The sequence below is a fragment of the Maniola jurtina genome, chromosome 16 (assembly GCF_905333055.1).
Source record: "Maniola jurtina chromosome 16, ilManJurt1.1, whole genome shotgun sequence".
NCBI lineage: Eukaryota > Metazoa > Arthropoda > Insecta > Lepidoptera > Nymphalidae > Maniola > Maniola jurtina.
Genome location: NC_060044.1, coordinates 12,375,896 through 12,397,643, shown reverse-complemented (window position 1 = coordinate 12,397,643; position 21,748 = coordinate 12,375,896). Strand labels below are relative to the sequence as shown.

Here is a 21,748-nt window from a genome sequence, read left to right as displayed (position 1 = left end):
TTTCGAAACATTATTTTACCCCTTAAAGGTTGAATTTTTAAAAATCCTTTCCGAGTGAATGCCCACGTCATAATAGCTATATGCAATATGCATGCTAATTAATTTCAGCCCGATCTGTCCAGGAGTTTGAGCTGGGCGTTGATAGATCAGTCAGTCAGTCAGTCACCGTTTCCTTTTACATGTTTGGAAGTAGCTATGCAAGCTTACACAAACTTAAATGATCGGCCCTGGTTATATGGTTTTGGAGCCATTTAAAAAAAGAGTCTCATTGGCATAATTATTATGATCTACCCAAACATAATCTATACTAATATTATAAAGAGGAAACCTTTGTATTTTTGTATGTTTGTATTGAATAGGCTCAAAAACTACTGGACCGATTTCAAAATTTCTTTTACCATTACTTAGAGGGATTCTTCTGAATCCGTATAGGCTATATTTTATCCCGGAAAATAGAAAAAATAAATGTCCACCCGTGCGAAGCCGGGGCGGGTCGCTAGTCAATCATAATCATATTCTTTATTTGCTGAGTACAGGTAAGTACATTTTCAAACACATACCGCCTGGTCTAGTAACACTATAAGTTTCCTCACAATTTATGTCCCGTAAGCGTAACTACGTAATCAAAAAATACTTTCACCGTTACATAGCCTCATAGACGAAGATAAAGATTAAGAAAGATTACGGCAATAAAAACAGGGATAACATTTTTCATTTCGCCCGTCGCGAAAATAAACAAACAAATCAGAATTACCTTTGAGGAAACATGTTAGAGTCAACATATTTTAGGGCCAGCTCAAAGGATGGCCACGTAGATAAAGAAAAAATACGGTTTTAAACATATTTTTGTTATCTCTTTAATGTTGCCGTGACTTTGCACCGACGAAAAATTTAGTTTAGGTACATAAAAAATACGTTGAAACTCTATTTTCTTATCCGTGAAGTTGATTTCAAACTACGAAAATATAATATAATGTATAAATATCGCTCACCCTACTTTTAAATGTCACTGTTCACACTTACATGTAATATTATATTACATCTATATATTATATTATACTCCGTAGTTTGAAATCAACTTTAGGTAAGTGCCTCAATCGTACTATAATTTGCATCGTCATATTATTTCGATATACAGCCTTCTTGATTTCCGATTTCCCGCAGTGCGCACGGGCCAGCAAAACAGATTATGAAATTCATCCAAACTTAGTTCGTCCATGAATCCATCACATATCTGTAAAACATTTACAAACGTTTAAGTTATGTTTTTTGGTACAAACTTACGGTTAGGTACTTATACTTAACTATAGGTACCAGGAAAGTCTAGTCTTCATTATCGAAGATCTTTTTTATTTTTAGAAGAATTACTGGGGGCGTCTCCAAATAAAAAGGACGTTCTAAAATGAAAAAATGAAATAAAATTAATTTACGTACCTACTTGTATAAATAGGTAGCCTGTACAGATTTGGCGGTACAATGGTTATAAAGTAAATAATTTTCTTTTCCCTTTCTCGCTAATTTCGGAATCAATTAGTGTGAATTCAATGAGTGGTATAAGACAATAGTTTGTGTAAGTCACTACTCGCTAGGCATGGTCGCCGCTGCAACTTAAAATCAATTGGGATGTTGGTCGCTTTAGGAAAAATATCCTTTAAGTAATTCAAACAATAGAACGTAGCCGACTTGATGAAAAAGTGTTCCTCAGAAGTAAAACATCTAGTTTTAATATCATTTGAGTGGATAATCCAATTCATCACTGAAATCAAATAAATGTCGAGGCGTAAGCTCCGAAAATGTCTAGAATGAATTTGTATAATTGTATATCTATAAGAGATTTCTCAATCAATTACTGAGAATTCAATGCCCGTCCCCGGATCGGGGAAGAGAGAACAAGGCTCCGTTTTTAGGATTCCGCACCTAAAAAGGAAAAATAACTCTTATAGGATCACTTCGTTGCCTGTCGGTCGTGTCTGTCAAGAAAAGGAAATCAAAATCTATATAGGGTTACTTCCTGTTGACCTAGAACCATGAAATTCGCCAGGTAGGTGTGTCTTATAGTTCAACTAAAGGAAATGAGCCGAAACCCGTGAATTTGTACTTTACGTGACAAGTTGCTTGATGTACTTGATGCTTAACTCACATGTAGATGGCGCTATCCATCATTAACTTGCACTGTTGCACATAAGTGCTATATACACTATATATTATATACACTATATATATTTATATCTTGTACGATAGTACAGAACCTTTCGTGTGCAAGTTCGGCTCATAAAAATACTATATCTTGTACGATGGTTCATGGTAAGGAACTCTACGTGCGCGAGTTCGAGTCGCACTTGACCGGTTTTATTAATACCCATCGAATTTCCTCTAATCTTCATTTCGCAAAAACTCCTTTGAAAGCCGAGCTGTAGAATTTCGGTTTGTCCGGGGAAGCCGCGAAATTGCTCCTTAAAATTGGGACAAGATGATTTACGGGAGGAATTTAAAAGGAAAGCGACTTTACGAGCGTACGGCGAAATATTTTCGCGCGGTTCTGTAATACGAAGTATTGAAAAACGAAAACAGGCTTTACTGCCTGGTGATTTTGAATTTCAGTACGATACCGCGATATGATAAGTTCTTTTTTAGGGTTCCGTACCTCAAAAGAAAAAGAAATCCTTATAGGATCACTTCGTTTTCTGTCTGTCTGTCGTGTCTGTCAATAAACCTATAGGGTACTGCCTGTTGATCTAGAATCATGAAATTGGAAGGTAGGTAGGTCTTATAGCTCACGTAAAGGGAAAAATGTCTTGTTTTCTCCAGCACGGATATCAGGAATCACACTTCATACTTCACATCACACTTCACACTATCACACTAATATTATAAAGGCGAAAGTTTGTGTGTATGTGTGTGTGTGTATGTTTGTTACACCTTCACGCAAAAACCACCAGACGGATTTGGCTGAAATTTGGAATGGAGATAGATAATATCCTGGATTAGCACATAAGCTACTTTTTATCCCGGAAAATCAAAGAGTTCCCACGGGATTTCGAAAACCTAAATCCACATGGGAAGTCACGGGCATCGGCTAGTTCAAGAATAAAGGCTAAAGCACACACAGTACGGCTCTAGCGAGGCGATTAGTCTCACGGGACCGATTCCGGATTCGCTAAGAGGGTTTTAAAAGTAATTGACTCTGAGCGCTTATATAGTTTTCTTTGTATTAGTTTAATACTCTCTCTTTCTTTCTTTCTCTATCTCTACTTAGATGCAGATAAATAAAAAAGAAGGAGGCAAAGAAGAGAAGTCACACGTATTCCACACAACAAAATAAACTAGCTAACAACGTTAACATACATAAAGTAACATAATTATTAAATCATAAATCTGAAGAGATAAGCTTAAGAGGGCTCTCTCCGTCACTCGCTTCATACAATCGTAGTTCCTATTTCATTTGAATATTAAGCAACCAAAGTCCATGAAATTTTGCAGACATATTCTAGAAACTAATATCTATGTCTGTGGTTTTCCAGATTTCTGTTAAAATATTCGGTTTCAAAGTTACGCGGTCTTAAAAATTTTCATACAAATCTTTGAGCCGCTGTAATTTTAAAACTACATATTTTTAGAAAAATCTAAAACACCACAGACACAGATATTAGTTTCTAGAATATGTCTGCAAAATTTCATGGACTTTGGTTGCTTAATATTCAAATGAAATTGGAACTACGATTGTATGAAACGAGTGACGGAAAGAGCCCTGTTAAGCGAACAAAAGTCAATTACTTTCGAAGCGTATCCAAAATAATTGTTCTTCAGGGAATAGAGTCTTTGTTCGTCCTCCATATATAATTGTTCACATTCTAGGATTAATAATATTATGATGAACCTTATTAGAATTAGTCTGATATTTCCTTTGTATTGAATTTCTATTATATTAAATATTGTTTTAGACTCTTGAGTACATTTACATCATTTCAAGTAAATAGAAACTCTTTATTATACACAAATATACCATATTACATAGGTACAAAATCACGCGAGAATATTTACCTACAACAAGTTAGGCTGTGAAAACGGCCTTTTAGCAATTGATGATTTTTTCCAGGCAATCTTAATGGAAAGAGACATATTACATGGAAAGAGGTTGTTGTACACGTCAAACAGTTAAGAGAAAGCAAGCAATAATTGAAAAAAAAAAAAAAACTGCCCTTTGAAAATAGCGCCACAGCCTTGATAGCGCTATGCAGCCACCATATTGAATTTCTTTTTCAAAAAACTTTGTACCTTACTTTTTTTGTACTTAGTATCACTCAGGATGATGGAAGAATTCTAACCATATCCCATACATCTAAATCTGTTGAGGTCTTTTAAGTTATGGTGGAATAAAGAAATGCATGCATGATAGTGCATGTCTAACTTACATGAATCTTGAAAACAATGCAATCTTTTTTTTGGGTACTTGTGTAAAAAGAACCTCTTCATGTAAAACACGTCATAATGTTAAGTGCATAAATAACAGCATAATTTATTATTTTAGTATTAATTTAGATTTTAGTTTATTTTTTTATACAATTAAATTTTAACACCCGACACAAAAAGAGGGGTGTTATAAGTTTGACTTGTGTCTGTGTATCTGTCTGTGGCATCCGTAGCTCCTAAACAAATGAACCGATTTTAATTTAGTTTTCTTTGTTTGAAAGGTGGCTTGATCGAGAGTGTTCTTAGCTATAATACAAGAAAATCGGTTCGGTCGTTGGAAAGTTATCAGCTCTTTTCTAGTTACTGTAACCTTCACTTGTCGGGGGTGTTATAAATTTTTAATTTACACTTGTATATGCCTAGTTCTGTACATTACAAACATATTGGCCAGCCCATAGACTTACGATTTTTCGCTACGCTCACGCCCATATACAAACAAATCAAATCTTACGAGTAAATTTTTTTGTGAAATGTTGCAAGATTTGTAAGAATGAAAGTGTAAAAGTTAGCGGCCCTGTATTTTTTCGGTATTTGTAGAGGACACCTACTTAATGAGTGGTTCAATAGGCAGGTGTTCAAACTAAAGGAGGAGTTAGTTAAATAATTATAACCCACAGAAATCAGAACAAATCTAGAATTGTTAAAAGCGCAATATTGTCGCTGCGCTGATGGACTGTGAGTTGTGACCCATCGTAGCGCGCTATTGTAAAAGAAGACTAATTTCCTATTAACGTTGAATTTATGTTGCTTTAGATGCTAGAGATAAGTGTTCTTTCGAATTATTTTTTACGTTTTGTAAAAGTTTAACTTGCTCAAATGTTGTCATACTGTGAAAGTTGGTGACAGATTTTTCGGCTACTCCTTTTCTTCGATTGTAATTCAATTCAATTCATATTCATGAGTACGTCGAAATTCAAATCCACCTTAAAAACAGCTTTGATTTAAAAAAATACATTTAATTTTTTATTTGGACGAATTGTATAAAGTCGGCGACACGTAGGCCCCGTATTAAAGACAACACATACCATTTCTATTACTCACCTTAATTAAAGTTCTGTGGTTAAACCCAACACGGCCCTGTTATCCGGGGAACAAGTAATGGAGTAACACACAAGCGGGAATCGGTCCCGGGGGAGAAATCCTGGGACGCAATGAAAGGGTTGTTTGAATGTAATTAACGTATAAGCATTTCTTTATCCAGTCACTAGCTTATGCCCTCGGCTTTGCCTGCGCAAAATGTAGAATTTATGAAAATCCTTTCTTAGTCTATAAATTCTAGAGATGTCACATGCAAAATCTCAAGTGTCTAGCTAGACCCAGTTGTTTAGGCTATATGACGCCGCAACAGAGCAAAGAGTTGAACTGTTTTTTGCATGGATATTGGATATAGTTTAAAACCTAGAGAGCGATATAGGCTGCATATTGTAATTCCGAAAAAAAAAGTTAGTACTAAGTCCACGCCTAAAGCCTAGCCTAAATTCACGCGAAAGTCACGGACATCATCATCATTATTATTTACTAGCCGATGCCCGCGACTTCGCCCGCGTGGATTTAGGTCGATTTCGAAATCCCGTGGGAACTCTTTGGTTTTCCGGGATAAAAAGTAGCCTATGTGCTAATCCAGGATATTATCTATTTTTATTCCAAATTTCAGCCAAATCCGTCCAGTAGTTTTTGCGTGAAGGAGTAACAAACATACACACACACACACACACACACACACATACAACCTTTCGCCTTTATAATATTAGTGTGAAGTGTGATCAATCCGGTTGTAGCGGTTGCCACCTTCACAAGATGTCGCTTCTAAACTCAATCAATCAACAACGCTCGAAACACGAACCCCAGCATGATAACTCACGACCCGCGGCCTAGATGGCAGCATGGGTAGCTTAATTGGAAACACAAGGAGAAACACGCAACTTTCAATCGCATTAACAGAGCGTTTACCAAATTGCACTATATATAGAAGAGCCAACGTCTAACCGTCGGCCCAGCTGGCGCTACCGAGCACAACACAAGCTCGGAGGGTAATTTCCCTATTGCTACGGTCGAGCACACAGACACAGCTCCCGTACACGGTATTTGACCTTCAGGACGATTCAGAACACTTCCATTCGGTAACTTATCGTACGATAAAATCTTATCGTCATTCGTACGATATCTTACCGACTCTAAGTGTTCTGAATCGCCCTGCAGTTTGATTGGTGGCCAGTATCTTCTTATCAAACATCAAAACACGCGCTTAGCATGCGAGCTTCTATGAAATACTGGCATGTGACGTCACAATGATTTGACGTGCTTTTTTAATTTCATCGATGATTGATTGAATATGGCATATTATTGACTTTGAATACTTGAAAAGAGCAACTGCCGAGTTTCTTGCTGGCTTTTCTTTATAGGAACGACATTCCGGACCAGTGGTAGATTATTTTGACGATTCAAAAGCACTTGTAAAAGTTTAATTGAATAAAAATATTTTGAATTTTGATCTCATCTGTCCACCTAGTGCTCCAACTGGTCCAAGAGGTCTGGATTTTTGATAATATAATAACAACATTAAAATAGAATAGATACAAGTAAAACTTGCTCTAGGCAACACACTGGAGGATAATATTCAATGGAAACATCCAAAAACTTTGCACAAACAAAGACGTAAACTTTTTCTATCCCCCAGAAAGTAAAGTTTCTAAACACTTTAAACATCGTCTCTTTAAAAGTCTCTTAGGAATGTTTTCTACGTACTCAGTAAATACGACATCCCTGGCGGAGTTTATTTTTACTAACCCCCGACCCAAAAAGAGGGGTGTTATAAGTTTGACGTGTGTATCTGTGTATCTGTCTGTGACATCGTAGCTCCCAAACTAATGAACCGATTTTAATTTAGTTTTTTTTGTTTGAAAGGTGGCTTGATCGAGAGTGTTCTTAGCTCTTTCTAGTTAGACCTATCAGCTCTTTTCTAGTTACTGTACCCTTCACTTATCGGGGGTGTTATAAATTTTTAATTTACACTAGTTGTGAAATAGGCTTGCACTTGTCGCCAATCATTTTCATTTTATTTTATTTAAGTACAGACTAGCGCTTGGCTGCAGTCGGACCTGCTAGCAAGTGATGATGCAGCCTAAGATGGAGCGCGCTTGCCTAGAAGTTGCCTATTCACTCTTTACTTGAAGGCACCCATATTAAAAGTGGAACAGAAGGGCATTGGGTACATATCCAACAGTTCGTATTAGAAACGAGGAAGCAAATCGCTTCGTACGTGTCCGAGGAATTTCAACTACGTACGTATGCAGACCTTGACGATGACTTGTAGTACGATGCGATGGTAGAAAGGTACATCAGGTATCATGCCTCATAAAGAACAATGGTGAGGTCTTGGTTGGAGTGCGCTCGCCTACAAAATGCCCATTTACTTGGTTTGAAGGTATTTAAACTATACGTAACAGGAAAGACGGACACTGGAAGGGCATTTACATAACAAAGACACAGAGTAAGTAGAGTATAATTAACTACCGGAGGTTCGACGAAGAGATCTAGGCAGAGCAATCGTGCGGTAAGGGAGCGAATACTTCCCCAGTAGGCAATAAGGATGATGACTACTAGTCAAATCAGTGACTTTTTATCAAACGACGACCTCCCTGGCACAGTGGTAAGCGCTGTGGTCTTATTAATGGGAGGTCCCGGGTTCGACTCCCGACAGGGGTTGGAATTTTTAAATATTTTCTGGTCTGGTCTTGCCGGCAAAGACGTACTGCCAAGTGATTTAGCGTTCGAAAACTCGACAAAAAATGTGAAGATTAGATCTAACTATGGAAATTTGTTTTGTGACTGAGTGGTAACCACGAATTAATAGTTTTCGTAAAAAAAAACTGAGAATTAATTGGTTAATTAATTAATTGATAAAAATGAATATGGAATATGCAAGTTTTTACAAGTAACAGTCGCTGAACTTTTTAAAAAGTCTGAAGCTAAGCTAACATTTTATTTTTTCGCTATCGAAAGCAGATAAATTCTCTTGGACCCCCGATTACGAATTGTGGACCTCCATTTTTTTGTCACGCCAACGTAGACCCCCGTCGAGTCTGCCCTGGACCCCTGAGGGTCTACCTGGATCATTTTAGGAACTAATGGCTTAGGCCAGAGTCCGCCACTCTAGCCCAGTGTGGATAGACAGACTTCACATACTTTAGATAACATTATGGAGAACTCTTAGGCATGCAGGATGTTTTCTTTCACCTTTAAAGCAAGTACTATTTAATTGCAAAAAACGTACAGAATTCCGTAAAGTCATCACTACCTCTAAGCTATCACCACTATTAAATTTATTTATACCGCTATGAAATAAAATAATTATTGACTTGAAATATTAAAAAAAATATAAAGTGCGCATTTGAAAGTTTTCTGAATAACAACTATTTCCTTGGCAACGTTGCTGCTTCTAAAATTTCAGATATTATAATGTAAAAATGTTTACGATTTCTATGTAAATTTACATTAGGACCCATGCCAGCAAAGCCAAGAAAATGGCACACAATTGTATGCAAAAATGTCGTTTTTACAAGTTTGTTTAAATTTTTTTCCATTAGTCGTTCGCACTGAAGTTGTAGGAAGACATATTTGTAGTTGTAAATCTGCTTTTCTATTGTTCGAATTCAGTGCCTGAAAGTTTTTCCGCTGAGCTTAATGCACAAGTTTTGGTTCGCCAGATGGCGTGGACCAGTGCTCTTTGGGGTGACTACGCCGATAATATATCTCTGGGAGTACGGTTGAATTTTACTCAGTCAACCCTCAACCACTGAGGGGGTGGTCTTGTCCCGACGCGCCGGAAAAATCGAGTTCGTTTTTTACGTAAAATTTTCACCGGATTTTCATTTTTATGGCATGTTATGTGTAAGTGTGTTTATGCGTGGAAATAACTTTGGGATGCCTTAGCCGAGCGGATGTTTTGAGGTAAAATTGTTCTGTTATTTTTATTCCTGAAACTTTTTTCAGGAAGTTTTTAATTATGTGCAATGTTTTTCGTGGGAAGATAATTAATTAATGACTAATTTATTGGGCTTCCGGGTAAATAAAATAAGACGTCTTATTTTTTTATGATGTTATTGATATTTTAGAATTCATTTTTTTACAAAACTAAGGGATGTTTTCATTAAATTCTGCAAATGTTCGGGGCGGTGGTAATCACTTAACATTAGGTGGACCTGCCTGCTCGTTTGCTCGCTATTTTTACCAAAATAAAAATCGAGTAATTCTGGAATAAAGACAGAATATTACTTCAGTAGAGAAAGTTGTTTATTTATAATGTACAGATTTTTTAACTACATAATTAATTATCTAGTATCTAGTACCTAACTAAAAATTTTACGATTTTTCATATAAGACTAGACGTTGCCCGCGGGTTTGTCCAGGATGGATTTAGTTTTTTCAAAAATCTCGTGAATTCCAGAAAAAGTTCGGAAACCTTTGATTTTCGGGGTCAAAAGTAGGCAATGCCCCGTATCCAGGATGCAATCTGCTTCAGTGTCAAAGTCGGTCAAGTGAATGGGGCTATGAAAAGCTAGTACATATACTTCGCATTTACAATATTAAAAAAAAGATTAAAAAATAGATTTGGTTAGCTGGATTATACTAAGAAATTCGAAATTCCCAAAGCTTATGTCAGGATTGTAACGAAATTCCGGATCTCTACAGGGCATAACAGAGATACCTATCTAAAATATGCTTTGTACTAAGTTCCTACGTAGGCAGACGACGTATCTAGAGGATAAGGTTAAAGATAACGGACAGACAGAATAGACACAAAAACGATTGGATTATATCGGGTTGAAAAATTACTATCCGTAGGATTGAAATAATTTTTGAACTTCTAATTGTAATTTAAGGTAAGGAATGATTTTTTTGACATCTTGATTTTGGAATATTACCATAAAAATCTAATTCATAAAATTCATTTATTGCAAAAAATAGACTTGAAATGGTGTTATATTTTTGAAAGCTGTATATTACCAACTTAGGCTTGATTAGATAATTCAAATTCAAAATATTTTTATTCAATTAGACTTTTACAAGTTCTTTTGAATCGTCCAAGCATTACCGCTGGTTCGGAATACCTTTCCTACCGAGATATATTATATATATCTGTTCTTTTACAGCTGTTAGCTAATTATTATAACCTACCTTATTCTTTGTAGTGTTCCATTCAATAAACTAATAAGTACTTAATATTACGAGTAAACTAGCCCATGGCGCGTTAATTTCTTTTAAAATTTTTGTAGATAAAAGTTTTGCAGGGCTCTTTTTCGTGATAAAAAGTATCGTTTCCTCGTCTCTATGATGCAACCAACCTAATCTCTAGATTACAACTTGGGGTTATTCAAGGGACGGACCAACAAATTCCTGAAAGGCCGGCAACGCATTGGCGGTTCCTCTGGTGCTGCAAATGTTCATGGGCGACGGTAATCACTTAACATCAGGTGACCCGCATGCTCATTTGTTCGCTATTTTTTATATAAAAAATGAAAATGAAAATTGAATAAGCTACCCGTGCAAAGCCGGGACGGGAAGGGTTGCTAGTATTTTATAAAACTACGTATAAATAAAGGAAATTATTTCCCACATCAAACAATAGATCCTTTAACTTGAAGACCTTTGTTTACATTTTGTTTGATGCCTCAACGTATACGGTAGAAATGTTTTAATTAGATCCAGTTAATTGGTTAGACTTCGAGTATCATGTTAGCATACGATTCGAAGTTATACCTACCTACTGTAAAGCGGTTACAAATAAGCGTTTTTTCTGCGCGTTTTACGCTTGGTTTTAAGGTTATCCGAAGGGAGCCAACCGGAAGCTATTAATAAGCCTCGGCTGTCCATCTGTCAGCGGGTTGTATCTCGTGAACCGTAATAGGCAGAGAGTTGAAATTTTCACAGAATAATATGTATTTCTATTGCCACTATAACAAAAAATAACTAATGAAAATTTCAAAATGGCCGCTATAAAAATCAAAAAAATTAAAAAGCGTTATTTTTTGTATGACATCCCTCAGTGGACCCTTCGTGTGCGACGCCGACTCGCACTTGACCGGTTTTTTTCCACGCGATTTACTCTCGCGCTACATTTCGCGCTTCAACACCAACGTGCACGCGTTTGGATTCATTATCATCCTATCATTATTATCATTTAGATATCATGGCTTAGCGGTCAGAGCGTCGGGCGCGAACATAGAAGACGCAGGTTCGAATCCTACTGGTTTCGCAATAATTGATACGTACTTATTTAAAAAAATATTTAACAATTTCCTTGAAGTGTAGGTAAAAACACTATCATAAAAAATCTCAAACTTCCAGTCCGCACCATGACCATTGAGCTATTGAGGATTTATAATAATTAATTGCGTCTTATGTTAGTTAGAAGTTATTAATTGCTAGTATAACTTTTCAAAAGAGTTTCTTGTTGGGTTTTCTCGGTGGGGAAAACAATTTTCTTAACCACCTCGGTAGATTCATTACTAAAAGACAGGTCTTTGAAGTCTTAAGAGAGTTGGTAAAGGTTTGTTTGGATACAATAATATTTGGAACTGCATGATGCCCGCGACTTCGCCCGCGTGGATTTAGGTTTTTAAAACTCCCGTGTGAACCGTGATTTTCTGGGATAGAAAGTTGCCTATGTCTATTTCCGGGATGCAAGCTTCCTCTGTACCTTTCATATAAATCGGTTTAACGGACGGACCTTTAAGAATCCAATTTAATTTTCCAGGATAAAATATCTATGTCCTTCCCCAGGATGTAAGCTAACGCTGTGCCTTTCATCCAAATCGGTTAAACTGTTGGGCCGTCAAAAGCTAGCAGACAGACAAACAGACACACTTTCCGCATTTACACAGTTCACGACAGCTGTTAGGAAACTTGTATAAAGGATAATGGTTAAAGCAAGAGATATTTTAATTGCTTAAAACGCACATAACTCTGAAAAGTAAGGGGTGCCCAGGATCAAACCCCAGATCTCACGAATTTCACCATTTATTTCGATTGATTTATCTTGCAAATAAAACGTTGCGGTGTCAATACTGAGTGAACGGGGTCTCTGATCGTTGAAACTTTGCCATGAAAACCAAGAAAAAAATACTTACATATAATTGAAAAAGAACTGCATCGCTTACTATGCTGATGCTCTGAGTTGGGACCTATTTTTGGGTTGTGCCACACGTGACATGATTTATCCCGGCGTTTCTTCTGCTTGATGTCTTTTGGCTTTAATGCTCAAGTGTTAGAGGCATTAATAAGGTCTTAGGATAAGCAATGATATGTGGCATGACTCAAAAAAAAACCGCCCAAGTGCGAATCGGCGTCGCACACGAAGGGTCCACTGAGGGATATTGTCGTACAAAAAATAACTCTTGATTTGTAAACTTAAAAGGTACTAGGGTTCCAAATGCGCCTTTCAAACACCTTTGTAAAGAGCACACAGACACTTCCGTACTCGAGTATTTTTTCCAACATTTTGCACGATAAATCAAAAACTATTATGCATAAAAATATATAAAAATCTGTTTAAGAATATACAGGTAAAGCCCTTTCATATATGATACCCCACTTGGTAGAGTTTTCTTACTTTGAAAATTTTAACACAATTAAATATTTTTTTAATAATGTAACCACAACTTCACGGTTTTCGGATTACTTTACTTGTGCTATAAGACTTACCTACCTGCCAAATTTCATGATTCTAGGTCAACGGGAAGTACCCTATAGGTTTCTTGACAGACACGACGGACGGACAGACAGACAGACAACAAAGTGATCCTATAAGGGTTCCGTCTTTCCTTTTGAGGTACGGAACCCTAAAAATAAACGTTTTTCTTTCTTTCTTTCTTTATTTCTTAAATTCAATAAAATTCATGTATCGGTATAAAAATGTCTTGCAAGTAATGTCGAGTATGATTGCTGCGGTCAGTCTGCACTTTGCTGATAGTGTCCGAGTGGTCGCTACTTATTGAAAACATATTACTGGTAGCTATTTTCTTAACCCATCTACAAAAGAGGATCATGAATGTAGTTGTTAATTTTCACACAAAAAGTGATAACGTTTTTCTCCCCGTAAATGTAGTGCAATTTTCATAATTTTAAGAAATGTCATAGATAATAATCAAGACCTACGCTCGTATTTTTTTAACCCCCGACCCAAAAAGAGGGGTGTTATAAGTTTGACGTGTGTATCTGTGTATCTGTCTGTGGCATCGTAGCTCCTAAACTAATGAACCGATTTTAATTTAGTTTTTTTTTGTTTGATCGAAAGTGTTCTTAGCTATAATTGAAGAAAATCGGTTCAGCCGTTTGGAAGTTATGAGCTCTTTTCTAGTTTTCTTATGGAGGTTTTTGTGTCGGGTGTTTTTTTTAAATTTTGGGTTATAATTTTGGAGGAATTGCTTACCTACTCCTGAAATAGGATAAAAATGTATTAAGTTAGGCTTTTTTTATTTTTTATTTCTCATTTAAAGAGCTGAGGCTTTAAAATTCAGGAAATAGTCTTGAAAGTAGTCCGTGGCGAGTACGATAGCTCTGTGGTTACTCTACACTTTATCGATAATGTCCGTGCGGTGGCTACTTATCGGAAACATTTTAGTACTATCTATTTTATTTTATAGGCGGTTACTTTGCTATTTATTTGCATTTTAACTTTAAGTAAAGCTTAAGAGGGGTCTCTCCGTCACTCGCTTCATACAAACGTAGTTCCAATTTCATTTGAATATTAAGCAACCAAAGTCCATGAAATTTTGCAGAAATATTCTAGAAACTAATATCTGTGTCTGTGGTGTTTTAGATTTTTCTAAAAATATGTAGTTTTAAAATTACAGGGGCTCAAATATTTGTATGTAAATTTTTAAGACTGCGTAACTTTGAAACCGAATATTTTAACAGAAATCTGGAAAGCCACAGACATAGATATAGTTTCTAGAATATGTCTGCAAAATTTCATGGACTTTGGTTGCTTAATATTTAAATGAAATGGGAACTACGTTTGTATGAAGCGAGTGACGGAGAGACCCCTCTTAAATTACTTCACCACATTCTGGGCTAACCTCAGTACGTGACAGCCGCTAAAGCATGCTAACATGCGGTTGCATCAATCGTTATGGTAATGGGACTACGTATTAATGTACTCACTGAACACTGCATTAAGGTGTTGATACATAATTGTACGAGGGTATAAGGCTGCATTTCCACCAAAGATGCACCTGTGTTCTGTCGACCTATTTCTAAAAAGAGATCAAAAACTAGTATCTCAGTCATCGCAAGAATCGTAGGGATTATCAAAAACTGTTTTTTTTTTAAAAAAACCTGGTCAAGTGTGAGTTGGACTCACACACGAAGGGTTCCGCAGCATCAAACAAAAAATCTCGAATCAGTATTGCAATTTAATGACGGACAAAATATGTATTCATGTAACGTGTACATATTTAAGTTTATTTATTTTTATGTATGTAAGTGTATTATATTTCTTTTTGGCTTTTATACTTATGTATTTATTTTGTACACGGGGCTAAAAGCAAAAATATACGGATAATAATAATTAAGCTTTATTAAATAGACACCATACTTATAGTTTCAACCTGACTCACCGGTTAGCTACGAGTAGGCACATCGCTCATCTTTGGTGGAACGGCAGCCTAACATACGCGAATACCTACTGCGTTAGGCGTTGAATACATGATGTATGGTGATGAGAATGGTTGTTGTTGTAAGCTATGGTAATAGGTACATGGAATCATTCATGAGTTTGTGTGTTTGTTGAAATAACCACCAAATTCTGAAACACCTGACACGCTGCTCAAATTAACTGATCCTTATTTCATTGTGAACTGAAGTACTAAAAATATTGTGGTAATCGATCGATTACCACAATATTTTTAGTACTGAATACAAAAAACTGGCCAATTGCGAGTCAGACTCGCACACCGAGGGTTCCGTACTCGGGTACTTTTTCCGACATTTTGCATGATAAATCAAAGACTATTATGCATAAAAATAAACAAAAATCTATTTTACAGGTAAAGTCCTTTCATATAAGGACTGTGCCGCTTGGTATAGCAACCTTATGTTAAAAGTTGGAAATACTTATTTATTTGTTCATGAACACATTTTTTTAAATTCTGATGTAACCACAAATTCACGGTTTTCGTATTTTCCCACTTACGTGTGTTATAAGACCTACCTACCTACCATTTTTCATGATTCTAGGTCAACGGGAAATACCCTATAGGTTTATTGACAGACACGAAAGACTAATTCAAATTCAAATTCAAAATATTTTTATTCAATTAGACTATTACAAGTTCTTTTGAATCGTCAAAAGCATCTACCACTGTTTCGGAATGCCTTTACTACCGAGAAGAAGCAGCAAGAAACTCGGCGGTTGCTCTTTTCAAAGATTTGATATACAATATTATGCCATGTATAAAAGAAATTGAGGTCCCGTTTATTGCTGGAGCGAGCTGCAGTTCAAATCCACGCTCTTTTATCATTTACATAATCTTCGATTGTATAATATGCTTTTCTCAGGAGCATAGTTTTAATAGATTTTTCGAACTAGTGTAAAGGCAAGTCCAAAATTGATTGAGGAATTTTGTTATATGAGACAGTAAGAAGAAGTTGCGAATACTCTAAAATTTAGTTGCCAACAGAATCAGCACCTTTATAAGCTTATCAGCAGTTTCTTTTTTCTTTCATAATAGGAAATTTTTAAAACTTCCACAACTTGGAAGCCAGTACCATTCATCTCCCTTAATTGTGACAAAATTACTCCCAGTAACTAGAATAACCACTTCCAAGAACGCATCAAATCCGTTCACCCTGTATACTATCCATTGGATACCTATTGTGTACAACTACTACGTGCTACTAGGACTAGGTACGCTCGTCTTTCTGTCATAGAGAACTAAAGTGAAAGCTCCCCGATTCCAACACCTAATACTGTTGTGTGAGTGCTTCAACAAAATTTATGTTAAGTGGACTCTACAGTTTCTGAGTGGACCTCGATGCCTGAAATATTAATGCCTAAGTAACAGAACTTAGGTACAAAACAACCTAGGACGCTGTGGTACACGAATTTCTAAAGCTGCTACAATGTACCTTCAAATAATAAGCTAGTTTAAGGTTTATCCACAGAATCCATACTTCCATACTTATATATTATAAATAAATGCGAAAGTGTGTCTGTCTGTATGTCTGTCTGTTTATCTGTCTGTCTATCTGCTATCTTTTCACGGCCCAACAGTTTAACCGATTCTGACGTTTGATACAGGGTTAGCTTATATCCCAGGGACGGACATAGGCTTTTCAACCCGGAAAATTAAAGAGTTCCCACGGAATTCCTAAAAACCCATCCGCTTAACCGATTCGTATAAAATTTGGTAGCGAAGTAGCTTGCGTCCCTGTTATTGACCTAGGCTACTTTTTTATCCCGGAAAATCAAACAGTTCCTCTGGGATCTTTAAAAAGCTAAATCCACGCGGACGAAGTCGCGGGCATCCTCTAGTAATAAATATTTTAATAGAAGTGGTATATGTCGGCGGTACCGACTTTTAGCTGTCAACACTTTGCTCACTAAGCATTACGTCATCTCCCCACTATCGTCGTTGGACTATAAAAACAGACACGCTGTGCGTAGCGAGGCATTATTCGTCCGGTTGTTGCCGAGAACACTTCTCAGTAGGAATAGTCTGTCGTTCTGTAGGTTTTAGAGTAGTGGTTACCTAAAGTGGTACTGTTGGTTAAACGAGTTGTTATTGTGGTGGTTAGGTTAGATGGTTGGTTTGGGACCGGTGTAAGGGGTGGAGGAGCCGGTCTAGGTAGGTTAGGTTAGGTTTACCTAGTTACGCTGGTAGTTGTGACATGCAGTAAACGGAAGTATTGTTCTTAACACGTCTGAAGATCGCCTAGTGATCGAAGCAGACCCTAAGGATCTTCACCTGCCTTCATCAATTCTTAAACAATCCTCGGCTCGATCCGACATCAGAAGCGGGATGAACCGTGGAGCCTCTTCAGCTCCACCTAACCACATCGAAGAAAATAGCTGGCTTGTTGCAAGGTCGAGCCAAAACTCTTGGAGATACGTGAATCAATTACCAAAGCTTGGAATATCTGGAAACGAGTGGTTAATGGTGACAAAGACAAGGACATCTGATTCAAGTCCAGGAGGTGAAAGCTACAGGTAATCTGCACTTTTTCAAAATCTTAATATTGACGTTTGTGTGTGTGACGTAAGTTGAGGACAGGGGCCTCCTTACTTCTGTGTTTTGTGACGTTTGTGTGTGTGCCGTAAGTTGAGGACAGGGGCCTCCTTACTTCTGTGTTTTGTAAGTTGAGGACAGGGGCCTCCTTACTTCTGTGTTTTGTGTCGTAAGTTGAGGACAGGGGCCTCCTTACTTTTGTGTTTTGTGACGTAAGTTGAGGACAGGGGCCTCCTTACTTTTGTGTTTTGTGACGTAAGTTGAGGACAGGGGCCTCCTTACTTTCACTATTAGTCGTGTCCAACGAGGATGAGGGCTTCCGTGCGTAATCTGTTTCGTACAACGGTACTGTGTTCTTTTTTTTTTCTTTGGCAGGTCGAGGGCGACCTGTGGTCAGAATGGCCATGTCGGCGCTGATTTACGAAGGCGAGCACGAACGCGCACGAGCAATATCGGACAATCCATGAATCGGGGACGGTGGGGACGGACCGGTCACCAGCTAGCTCCCGAGGACGGTCGCGCGTCAGAATGGCCGTGACGCGACGATGTTAAAAGAGTTTTACTGTCATAGACACCGCACAGTTACAGTTAACCACATACCCTTAACAACAACCAAAAAAAAAAAAAAAAAAATTTTGTTTTTAAGTTCAGTTAGATGCCAAGAAATTAATTACTCAGTTAGACGCCACCGAGTTTCTTGCTGGTTCTTCTCGCTAGGTTGTGGCGTTCCGAACCAGTGGTAAATTAGTTTTGAATAATGTTTAGATCATGATTGATTAAGAGTTGCAATAGCAATTGCGCTCTAATCATATGAACTGTAGTTTAGAATCGTTTCAACTAAATTTCGCGTCGCGACATGTCAGTAGATAGGTTCTTGTAATTAGGTTTTGGTTCGTCTCGCAGTATTAGCCTAGTTTTTAGACAGATGATCAGTTGAAAGTGATTTGTTAACCTAGGTTGGTTGTGTCAACTTCCTAAGTGTTGAGATGTGATGAATTAGTCAAGCCAAAGAGCCCTAGAAAAAGCCGTGATGGTCAGAATCATAACCAATAGCATTGTACGTTAATTATTGTAATGTTTCTGGTTTACGGAGGTTTACTGACTGAGGGGACGCTGATGTCCGGTCCACTAGTGTTGAGTGGTTGAGGGGACATTGATGTCCAGGTTTAGAATGAGAAAGATGTTCATTGACAGTTAACTGCTAGTCAGGATAGACGAGCGGTATAATGATTTTGTGGTTATGGTTTTGTCCTCACATGCTTTGTGACATTTAGCGTACGAGGGCGTACGCAGGTCAGAATGGCCGTGTCGGCGGTACCGACTTTTAGCTGTCAACACTTTGCTCACTAAGCATTACGTCATCTCCCCACTATCGTCGTTGGACTATAAAAACAGACACGCTGTGCGTAGCGAGGCATTATTCGTCCGGTTGTTGCCGAGAACACTTCTCAGTAGGAATAGTCTGTCGTTCTGTAGGTTTTAGAGTAGTGGTTACCTAAAGTGGTACTGTTGGTTAAACGAGTTGTTATTGTGGTGGTTAGGTTAGATGGTTGGTTTGGGACCGGTGTAAGGGGTGGAGGAGCCGGTCTAGGTAGGTTAGGTTAGGTTTACCTAGTTACGCTGGTAGTTGTGACATGCAGTAAACGGAAGTATTGTTCTTAACACGTCTGAAGATCGCCTAGTGATCGAAGCAGACCCTAAGGATCTTCACCTGCCTTCATCAATTCTTAAACAATCCTCGGCTCGATCCGACATATACTTCTCTGCTATCTGAAAAACAATTATTGTATTGTAAGGTGCTCCATACAAACGAAGTTTAAGTAAAGACTCAACCGCGCTGTGTCGTGAGCTGAGTCCTGTGAAAAAGGACCCCGGACAGGTTTGATACTAGTCGAGCTTACATCGACTAACCGCGTGAGTATAGCCAGGATCATCCATATTTATAATGATCTTTAAAACAAAAATTAAACTTCGTGTTTAAACTATAATAGTTTAAGCACGAAGTTTAAGTTTTATTTCAATACGAATCAATCATATTCAATGAACTAACGTCCTACAAATTACTATAAAATCAAAATCATTGATTCAAAATATGTACTGTTGTACACCTTTTGCTTGTCCGTTTTTTTATGGATTACTGATTATATCATATTTTACTAAAGAAAAACAGGTTATCTGATTTCAGAGCAATTTTTTCTTATTAAACAAATCAAGATCAATTTTCAAAAAAGTAAAACGATAAAGAAATTGTTTTGAACTTCTCCGACGATCAGTGTAGTCTTAACAAGTTTCAGAACAATTTTTTTATAAAATAGTTTAAAATAAACGATTTCTATGAACTTAGTTTGATAGTGAAGAGAAAAATGCATAAAAAAGGAAGTAAAAAGTTTTGATAGTAAGAAGAGAAACGAGGAAGCCTTGTTAGAGGCAGGGGCAATGAGTTGAGAATGAATAGAAGAGAAAATCTTCCTATAACAGGCACAAATTGAGAGTTTATTATTTCTAATAATTTTATTTGTCTAGTCTAGCCTAGTGAGGGGTTTCGGCCGCGGCTAGTAACCACTGTACCGGCAATGATGTACCGCCAAGCGATTTAGCATTACAATATGATATCACATAAATTCAATTAGGGATATGGTGCCATGTTCCAAGTTAGCCCACTTACATCTTAGACTGTATCGTTCTTTACCACCAGGTGAAATTGCAAGGTCAACTTGTCACGATTAAAAAACCTGGTCAAGTGCTAAAATGGTGTCATAGACAGATAGACAGGAAGGAGGACAGACGAATTGTCTGAAACTATCAGGATTCCTTGTACATTATAATATTTTCTATAATACTATAGGTATTATCTAGATATTATTACAGATATTCTCTATAATATTGTGTTTATAATATTATATTTAATATTATCTATATCTTTCAGTGTAGTTACATAAGGCTGAATATAAGATTCACATAGTGCTATTACCATCACTTCATCACACTAATATTATAAAAGCGAAAGTTTGTATGTGTTTGTGTGTGTGTGTGTGTGTGTGTGTGTGTGTGTGTGTGTGTGTGTATGTTTGTTACTCCTTCACGCAAAAACCACTGGACGGATTTGGCTAAAATTTGGAATGGAGATAGATAGTATCCTGGATTAGCACATAGGCTACTTTTATCCCGGAAAATCAAAGAGTTCCCACGGGATTTTGAAAACCTAAATCCACGCGGACGAAGTCGCGGGCATCGGCTAGTACTTCCATATAGGTACCAGATATTTTGTAAACACAAATTAGACTGACGATTTAATGTCGTACAAATTCATTAGCCTTAATTTAGTTTAAACTAAGATTAAAATTTAGTTTAAACTAAGCTCAACTTAACGTTAATTTTATTGGAAATCAGGTTTAGTACATTTTGCAGGGTATTGCATACTCTAGTATCAGTGGTAGTACATCTCACTGGGTTGGGATGGGTTTTAATTTTCTTTAACTTGGAATTTGCGGGGTGTAAGAATCTATGTTGTGGACTGTGAGTAATTGCTTGGCAGGGAGTCAATAGGTCATTGACTTCAAGTGGCTTTGCCTTTCGTGATTAAAATCTACGTAACCATATAAAATCCGCGTTTTTTCACCGTCATATCAGTCGGAATATAAAATTATCTAAGCTCATAAATCACATCACACTAATATTGTAAAGGCGAAAGTTTGTATGTGTGTGTGTGTGTGTGTGTGTGTGTGTGTGTGTGTGTGTGTGTGTGTGTGTGTGTGTGTGTGTGTTTGTTACTCCTTCACGCAAAAACCACTCGACGGATTTGGCTGAAATTAAGAATGAAGATGGATAATATCCTGGATTAGCACATAGGCTACTTTTTATGCCGGAAAATCAAAGAGTTCCCACGGGATTTCGGAAAACCTAAATCCACGCGGACGAAGTCGTGGGCGTCAGCTAGTGTACTATAATATCCAGTACGATTCATTAGCATGTAGGTCTGTCCAATGCTGGACATAGGCATTTTCAAAGGCGTACTTTGGGCTGCATTGGTCACGTTTGTTGTACGGTGA

The 21,748-nt window shown here is 37.3% G+C and overlaps 1 protein-coding gene across 1 annotated transcript in view; it reads left to right on the top strand.

The window, feature by feature from the left end:
- The first annotated feature begins 9,263 nt into the window (after nt 1-9,263).
- The window catches only part of LOC123873189 (connectin-like), a 332,367-nt gene continuing 319,882 nt past the window's right edge, over nt 9,264-21,748 (top strand). The window contains exon 1 of the mRNA XM_045917913.1: nt 9,264-9,420. The gene's annotated coding sequence lies outside the window, so the exon portion shown is untranslated. The remainder of the gene's footprint in view (nt 9,421-21,748) is intronic.